Here is a 10,205-nt window from a genome sequence, read left to right on the forward strand (position 1 = left end):
GTGACGTACTGCATGGGGCATTATAAAGACAAGGGAGTGATATCCTGCATGTGTCATTATATGGGGGGGGTGACACCCTGAATGGGGCATTATATGGGGGGGTGACATCCTGAATGGGGCATTATAAAGACAGGGGAGTGATATCCTGCATGTGTCATTATATGGGGGGGGGTGACATCCTGAATGGGGCATTATATGGGGGGGTGACATCCTGAATGGGGCATTATAAAGACAGGGGAGTAATATCTTGCATGGAGCATTATATGGTGGGAGAAAGAGAAATCCTGCATGGGGCATAATAAGGGGGGGAACAGCCTGCATAGGGCATTATAAGGGGGAAACAGCCTGCCTATTGAGGACCTATGCTGCCTATTGGGGACATTTACCTGCCTATTGGGGACATTTACTTGCCTATTGGGGATATTTACCTGCCTATTGGGAACATTTACCTGCCTATTGGGGACCTATGCTGCCTATTGGGAACATTTACCTGCCTATTGGGGACCTATGCTGCCTATTGGGTACATTTACCTGCCTATTGGGGACCTATGCTGCCTATTGGGTACATTTACCTGCCTATTGGGGACCTATGCTGCCTATTGGGTACAATTACCTGCCTATTGGGGACCTATGCTGCCTATTGGGTACATTTACTTGCCTATTGGGGACCTATGCTGCCTATTGGGTACATTTACCTGCCTATTGGGGACCTATGCTGCCTATTGGGTACATTTACTTGCCTATTGGGGACCTATGCTGCCTATTGGGTACATTTACTTGCCTATTGGGGACATTTACCTGCCTATTGAGGACCTATGCTGCCTATTGGGGACATTTACCTGCCTATTGGGGACCTATGCTGCCTATTGGGGATATTTACCTGCCTATTGGGGACCTATGCTGCCTATTGGGGACATTTACCTACCTATTGGGGACCTATGCTGCCTATTGGGTACATTTGAACAACAAAAGACAGAAATGGAGCTTAACAGAATACAATTAGAAAAGAAATTTTATTGATATAAATACATTAAGGTACATATAAAATCCATAAGAGGGAATATAATTCCTGATGTGTGCAAAAGAGAGCAGAAAATCCCCCCACAAACAGACCTCAGGTAGGCATCATTAAAGTGCAAAATATGATGTGCAGCAAAGAGTAAACACTATGCATACCCAACCACAGGGGAGCAAAAAATGTTGCTACAATACCCCATAATCTGTACAAAAGCTAAAAGCAATATTGAGTAATAGGAAATGCAAGTGGATACACATAGAGCTGAGTGATAAAACATCAAAGAGCTGGTCAAGGCACTAACCCAAGGGCTGAAAACTCCCCAAAAGGGGAAAAGGGGAGTGCAGAAGATACAAAAAACACCTACCCAACGCGCGTTTCGCGTGGACAATGCGTTGCTTTCTCAAGGGATTTGTAAATTTATTGATTTTTATTTAAAACCTTTAGTGGAGACCCTGCCCTCATTTACCAAGGATACGACGGACGTCCTTACTAGGTTTGACGGCATCTTTGTGGACGCCAATACTCTTTTTGTTACTGCAGACGTGGAGGCATTATATACCTCCATTGATCATGATGATGGTTTGGAGGCTGTCCGTTTCTTCCTGGGGGCCTCCGACCTGGATGGCCCTCTGTGTGGCTTCATTCTTGGGCTGCTGCGCTTTGTGCTCACCCACAATTTTTTTACTTTCAAAGATGTATTCTATTTACAAAAGCGTGGCACAGCCATGGGTGCGGCCTGTGCCCCCTCGTATGCCAATCTCTTCCTGGGTTTTTGGGAGAGACAGATTTTTGGCGGCGAGGGGTCATGGGCCGCTGACCATGTGCTGTGCTGGTATAGATATATTGATGATATTTTATTTTTGTGGAGGGGCACGGCGCAGCAGCTTGAGATATTCATGGACAGACTGAATAATAATAATTACAACATTCGATTGACTTATAAATATGATTCAACTAAAATCGATTTTTTAGACGTCAGCCTTACGGTCGACTCTCAGTCGTCCGTTCAGACTGACGTCTTTAGGAAAACGACAGCAGTTAATGCGTTTTTACATGCTTCGTCTGCCCATGACCCTGCCACTTTGAGGGCCGTCCCGGTCGGACAGTTCCTCAGGGTGAGACGGATTTGTTCCTCCAGCCATCTGTTTGAGGCACAGGCAAGAGATCTCCAATTAAGATTCTTACAACGAGGTTATAGTCGGCGTTCCATTAAGAGAGGTTATGTGAGGGCTAAGACAACTCCAAGGTCTAAATTATTATACCAACATAAAAGAGAGGACACGGGAAACAATAAGATTCGGTTTATTTCTACCTTTAATAGTGAGTGGGGTAATATGCGAGCGATCTTGGCGAAACATTGGCCTATCCTTGGTGTTGAATCTTCATTAACTCAGGTCCTAGGTGATAGGCCATCTATGACCCCAAGAAGGGCTCGGAATTTGAATGATATTATTGTTAGAAGTCACTATGTCCCTCCTAATAATACATTTTTGTCATCTTTTGAACCCACATTGGGCTGTTACCCCTGTGGGCATTGCCTTGCTTGCTCGAACGTTCTTCGATGCAAAACCTTTGACTCCGCTGGAGGTGATCGGCAATTTAAGATTTTACAATGGATCTCCTGTGGTAGTAGGAATGTTATTTACTACGCCACATGTGGATGTCCTCTTATCTATATAGGACTCACCTCCAGGGAGTTCAGAGTCAGAATACGAGAACATGTTAGGGACATTATTGCAGCGAAGAACGTGATCGATTTGTCAGATCTTAAAACGATCCCCCGCCATTTCAAGGATCACCATAATTGTGATCCACGATCTCTCATGATTAGGGGTATAGAACAGGTCCATTTGGGGTCCAGAGGGGGCAATATGAAAAAACTTCTTGCACAACGGGAAGCACGGTGGATAGTTACACTTGGTACTATGGCCCCCTCTGGCCTCAACGAGTCACTTAGTTTTGCCCCGTTTATTTAATGGTCCCTTTTCTATTCAGAATATATACCTCCTTTGACCATACATTGTTATTCCCCTTCCCGCCCTCTCACCCCCCCCCTCCCTCTCTCCCCTTCCCCTTTTCTTTTTCTTCTCATTATTGTCTCATGATCGGGGTTTTGAATTGGGTTGTTTTTATATTATATGTTTTATCTATATTCATTTTATTTTATTGTTCTCCATCTAGGACCTCTCTTTATTGTTCTTGGTTAAATCAGCAACACGGCAATCATTATCCATGCATATTGTGTTTTTATGGACGGCCAGCTTTGGATTTGTATAGCTTCCCTCCCCTCTTGTTGGACTTTGAATCGGTGCTGTGCCACGTGGAGTCAAGTCATTTTATGTTGTGCTGTTGTGTATATCATATTGTACTGTCTTATTATACACATGCAAACTTGTACTGTGTTATGTTGTGGCTTTTTTGTATTTTGTCTATTGTTCTGAGGGGGTTTTTGGCTGGCCGTTCCTTTATCTACCGTTGGTGGCGCTGTGGTGCGCGTGCGCATCCCGTGGCCGTGCTCTCGTGCCGCTCCCCGGCGTCTTTATGTCCGTGCATGCGCTGTGCCGGTTGGTTTTTGACTGGCTCGGCGCGTGCACTTCCAGGCTTGACTGCCGGGGATGCGGCGGGGGGGCGCGGTCTTCTGGATGCGCATGCGCCGCTTTCAGCAGCGTCATTGGTTGGCGGCCGGTCACGTGTTATTGCACGTGACCGGTTGCCAAGGATACTTAAAGGTCCTGGATGGATTGCATTGCACCATCCCTTGAGAAAGCAACGCATTGTCCACGCGAAACGCGCGTTGGGTAGGTGTTTTTTGTATCTTCTGCACTCCCCTTTTCCCCTTTTGGGGAGTTTTCAGCCCTTGGGTTAGTGCCTTGACCAGCTCTTTGATGTTTTATCACTCAGCTCTATGTGTATCCACTTGCATTTCCTATTACTCAATATTGCTTTTAGCTTTTGTACAGATTATGGGGTATTGTAGCAACATTTTTTGCTCCCCTGTGGTTGGGTATGCATAGTGTTTACTCTTTGCTGCACATCATATTTTGCACTTTAATGATGCCTACCTGAGGTCTGTTTGTGGGGGGATTTTCTGCTCTCTTTTGCACACATCAGGAATTATATTCCCTCTTATGGATTTTATATGTACCTTAATGTATTTATATCAATAAAATTTCTTTTCTAATTGTATTCTGTTAAGCTCCATTTCTGTCTTTTGTTGTTCATGTGTTCTGGAGCTATGTTGCTGGTTTGACACGTTTGCGCTCGTGGATTTCCATGGGCACCGGCGTGCCTCCAGCAATTATGTTTTTGGGTTTGATTTTGCTATTGGGTACATTTACCTGCCTATTGGGGACCTATGCTGCCTATTGGGGACATTTACCTGCCTTTTGGGGACCTATGCTGCCTATTGGGGACATTTACCTGTCTATTGGGGACCTCTGCAGCCTATTGGGGATATTTACCTGCCTATTGAGGACCTATGCTGCCTATTGGGTACAGTTACCTACCTATTGAAATACCGGTTGATTTAACTTTACTTGTTCTTCATTTTAAATATTGTATTTGTTCCTGTATTGTTTTTTTTACTACAAAATAAGATATCTGCAGTGTGCATAGTAATTTGTTCATAGTTTTTTTTAAAAAACTATATTCCGGCCCTCCAATGGTCTGAGGGACCGTGAACTGACTCCCTGTTTAAAAAGTTTGAGGACCCCTGGTAATAGGGTTACTCAGCATTGTGTGAAAGACTGTACAACAGCACCATCTACTGGTCTAACACTGCCATTGATGAGTTAGTGATTTTCTTCAGGCTGTGATTGGGCAGCAATCTAAGAAGAGAACCCCAGGAAACTAGGACTTGAGGCAGGAGCTATTTTAGGGAGAGTGAGAGGACTGGTGCTGTGCTGACTAGACTGAGCCCAGACAGGGCTGTTGCGCTGTTTCCTTCCAGCCTTTTCTCGGAAAGCGCTGTCTTCCGATTCCCCTGATCAGAGACTACGGTGCTCGGGTGGAATAGACCGTTCATGGCACCCAGCAACTCCGACTCAGAGCTTATCTGCATATCTTCTGGTTCTACCACATTGGCGCGGCAACGGTAAATCGTGTGAGCGGTGTTAGCGTCCACCTTGCAAGGGGCCCTTGGAAAGACTTTGGACTCTGCGCTCTACTGGATGCTAAGTACAGGACTATTTATACACTACTACACCGGCAGCGTGTGTACTTCTTGTAACTTTTTGTGAGAGGGTGCTGCAGAACACTGATACCCTAAGATTCATAGGACGTTCTCTTTTGCATATTTTAGTGTGGGGTTAGTGGTTGTATGTTAGCGGGAAGTGGGCACTTTTTGTATGATCGGAACAATAATCATAGGATAGTCAGGATTGACATCTGTATATATAGAACGTACATACCTTACAGGGTAGCAGACTTTGTTCATTGTTATTACCATATTTTCCCCATTTACTCTTATTACATTTATAAAAACTTTGAACACTGTGTCCTCCATTTCCTCGCCGTATCAGCCTAATCAGACACCTTTCCCACTGTGTCCTCCATTTCCTCGCCATATCTGCCTAATCAGACACCTTTCCCACTGTGTCCTCCATTTCCTCGCCATATCTGCCTAATCAGACACCTTTCCCGCGGTGGCTTACACTTTTTATTACACCCTTCTCAGCTACATTTACCAAGAAGCCGTGGTAAATGTGCACATTTACCAACTGCGCTTGGTTAAAGTCAGATGTTCCATCTTCACACCTGATATTTCTTACTTTTACCACGCTCGACGGTAAATGTTAACATTTACCAAGACTTCACAGGTAAAAGTCCAATTTTACTTTTCATTTTGAGCTTTTACCGACGGCCTCGGTAAATGTCCAGATTAACCAGTAAATCCTAGGTTTTACCGGCCTTCTGACTTTTACAGTAACAAATACATTAAATACATCTTTTTACACCTGGTGAGACTGGTGTACTTACTATATAATCCTGATATTAAAATAAACATTTTACTAGTCCAGCCACAGAGTAATAGCTTATGAGCCCAAGTGTATTCAGTCTCGGCCCTCCCAGCTTGACTGACAACTGCAGCTTGTACTGAGCAGTGTGAGATCAGCAAGGAGGAGGGACACTGAGGAGCTGTCAATCAGGCTAGGAGGGTGAAAATGTTTAAACTTTCAAAACTTACAGCCATTCTGGCATGGATTTTTCACTCATTGAGTTTAAGAGCTCCATTTAAAGGGTTTTTCCAGCTTTAGGGTACAAGCCTGCAGTCACTATGTGCTCTGAGAGGATTTTCCAGTTCCGATGATGGGAGCGGTGGGCACAAGTATGTGATTTACATATTTGCGATCATGTGCCATCTAGATGTGCGCGGCCTTGCTCAATACAACTTTATTAAATGAGGCTGAACACGTCTAATCGGAATGTGGTGGGAAGTATATAAATCACATACTTACAGTCATATGACCGCCCTACAACGGTAAATCCTCACAGTACGTGTGCTGTGAGGATTCACAAGCCTGCAGTCACAGAGTGAATGCAGACTTGTATCCCAAGGACAAACAACCCCTTTAATGATGTATACAGTTTGCATTGTGAAATCTGGTGACTGAGCTTTAATTACAACAATAATCTAAAAACAGACATCATGAGTACTATAACATGTAACAGTATACTTCTATTAAAAAAAATAAACTTTACATGTCAGAGTTTACCTCGTTGGCAAGCTAACACCCCCACTGATCACTAGAAAGGAGGAGTTCATGAACCCATTCCATATTTCATGACCCTTCTGATATGAGATCGCAGGAAGCAATGGTAAGTAAAGTGCAAAAGGGCTTTAGCATCCAGTGGAGGTTCCAGCTCCCAAACCTTTCTTTGCTTCAAGACAGCTTGGAGTTATTGAAATCTGACAGTGTGAGGATTGACTTGATTCCATATTGACATCTTTATTGAAAAAACTAATTGAAAGGCTGGGATCACACATGCAGATTTTATTCCATTCTGTGCAAACACCAGAAGAACCAAAAAGAATGAGAAATAGTAAGAAAGCCCCTATGCTTCTAAATTTTGCCTCTACTTCTGCATGATTAATTCCAACCTTATATACAATTGTCACAGTTTAAATAAAAGAAAGTGTTGATATTGACTTTTAGGATTGCTCCTTCCAATAGGTGGCGCTAAAATTCAAGTCTTCTTTCTTTCTGAAGAGACAATTTGCATATTCAATTTCTCAGAGAAGCATTGTATGACCTATAAGCCTTCTTACTCTGGCATGTCACTCTCCGCAAGGAGAAACATTACTCCTTAGACCACAGTCAGAGGCCTCTCAAACTGCCAAGTAAGATCTCATGCTTTGCACTGATGAAGGGCCGCACCCCAAAACATGTGTCTGCAAATTGAGATTCTGGTTTGGCTTTTATCCTAAGTGATATGGCAAGGCTCGTTAAAAGGTCGATATTTACTTTTAGGATTGTTACTTCCATTAGGTGACAAAGTTCACGTCCTCATCCTCTATGTAGAAGCAATTTGTATAGTTTAAATAAAAGTAGTGCTTTCCTCCTGAATTACAAGGGGGTATTCATCACGTCCACTGAAGCAGAAACGTATTACATAAGGGGGAATTTGTAAGCTATATATATAGCAGAGAAAGCTTTCAGCCAACATGGTTGAATGTGCTGTCTACATGTCCCTTTCAAAAGAAGTGTCACATTGGAACCAATCACTGGCAATAGTGGTGATCCACTTAAGACAATGAAAGAGGTTCTTAAAGGGGTTGTCCAAAACCTACAATGTCACAAATAAAGAGCCATCTTTAAAAGGGTTGTCCGGTCTAAATCAATAAGCCTGCAATAACTCTGTGTGACTGTAGACTTATGAATTCCCCCCATGCAAACACTGTGCGCTGTGGGGATTCGCCGTTTCTGACCCGAGACTGAGGGGTATGTATGTGTTATACATACCCCTGGCAGGGCCCGTCTAGTGGGCGCAGCCTCTCTACCATACACTTGTATGGAGCGAGGTTGCATCCACTGGCTGGGTATAAGAATAACTCATACACACACCCCAGTCCTGGGTCAGAAACCAGCGAATCCCTGCACTGCTGGGTGGGGTGGGGGGGATAATTGATAAGTCTTGCAGTCACACAGAGCGATTGCAGACTTATCAATTTGGACCAGACAACCCTTTAAGTCTTAACCACTTTTGTAATTTGCTTTATTACAAAATTCTCTAACATTCTCCCTATACAACTAATCCCCATGTCGTTATTTTTATTTCTTTACTTCCTGAGATATTTTGTTTGAGGGAAGTCTCAAATAGAATGTCATGGGAAGATGGCCCTGCAGTCACTTCTCCATTCTCTCACCACTCCCTGAAACAGGACATCATCAGGGTGGGTCGACGTTGGGGTCTCTTACCACAGCTTCTGTCGCCACCGTCCCCTAATGAAGTCCTGTATTAGGGGGATGATGGAGAAGTGACCGCAGCTTCAGTGGTCACCTCCACATTTCTTCTGTGTCCCGGAAATGAGATGTTGTCAGGGTGTGGTAATAAAAGCAGGGTGGGTGACAGCAGCACCGCCACAGCTTCTATCACCACCCTCAAACCAATCATCATCAGGCAGCGGCGGTGCTGGTGTCTCCCACTCTGCTTTTAATTCCTACCACTGATGCCTATGGGGCGACGCTGCGGTCACTTACCCTGCTTTTATCACTGCTCCCTGACAACGTCTAGTTTCAGGAAAAGAGGTGTCAGTGTCAAAAGCAGGAATTGTGGAGGCATTGAGCGAAGATGCGGGCGGCGGCAACTGAAGCGGTTTTCAATTTTCCATCACCCCCCATGAAACAGGACTTGATCAGGTGACAAAGCTGTGGGAGTGATTGTTAGCTGCAGAGAAGTGTCTGTAGGGCCAGCCTCCTGTGACGTCCCATCTGAGACTCATCTCACAGGAAGTAAAGCATAAAAACAGATAGCGGGAACAGCTGTATAGGGAGAATAGTAGAGAATTTTATAATAAAGCAAGAATTACAAAAGTGGTTAGGGCTTAAAGATATATATTTATAAAGGGCATTATAGGTATTTGACAACCCCTCTAAGTCGGGACATCATCACTGCAGCAGGAAGTAGAGCGATTTGGGGGTCAGGCAGTAATAGAACAGGAGTGCCTAGGGATCTTAAGAGGTTTTTTTTTTAATATTCTGAGCTTTTAAAAAAAAAAAAAAGTAAACAGTTTCATTATTTTACTAAGGCTTCTATATTGTATCTTTAAAAACTAGGCTAGGCGCCGTTCACATCATGTTCTGGGCATACATTCAGCACACACCGCTGAAATGCACAGTTACATACATCTGGCTTTGACTTCCATTATATTGGCCCTCCAGACTACATTATGACTATGGTGTTTAAAGAAAAAGAAAGTAACTGTATAGTAGCTATAAGTACCCTCTTGCCACTTTTACCCTATGACAGTCTATGGGCGTCTTGGTATACAAGTAGGAAACACTTTCGAATGTATCTACCATTGAGAATGGAGCTTTCCTATGTAAGGGGGAAGATAAGATGGCAAAAATGTAGTACATGTGCACAGAACATTGGGACGATTCATTAAGGTGCTTAGGTCAGAAATCTGATGTAAACACCTTGGTAAGTCACTATTTTTGCACCCGTCCTGCCAGCTACGCCAATATGTATGCCCCTGCTGGCATACATTTCTATCGATGGCGCACGCCACGCTGGGTATCAGACAGGTCTGATTCAATAAGTGGTGCATACTGCTGAATGAATCAGGTCAGTGTACTCCAGCCAGTGACTTTACATAAAAACCAATGGTCCATTTGGGGAACAAAAAAAAAAAATCAAAGCATGCATAAGTCTGAAAAACTTTCCATCCATCTATACATGTGTTTGCATTACAGATTTTGATATAACTGTTTATCAGCTGGGGGAAAAAAAACCTGTGTGAGGGCTTTTTTTTAATTATTTTTTATACAATGAGTTCGTTTTTATTGGTACCATTTTGTGTACATACCAATTTTTTTTTTTTTTTTTTTTTTGGGGGGGTGGGGGCATTGGTTGGCTGCTGGCTGCCATAGCAACCATCTGCACTCCGCAATCAGATCGCTGGATGGCCGATGGAATGAAAGAGGCCGTCCCCTCGCTCTTACAAACACGTAGGTGCGTGGATGTT

This window comes from Phyllobates terribilis, unplaced genomic scaffold, assembly GCF_046119375.1.
Source record: "Phyllobates terribilis strain yellow unplaced genomic scaffold, ASM4611937v1 Scaffold_4__5_contigs__length_816908805, whole genome shotgun sequence".
NCBI classification, from domain to species: Eukaryota; Metazoa; Chordata; class Amphibia; order Anura; family Dendrobatidae; genus Phyllobates; species Phyllobates terribilis.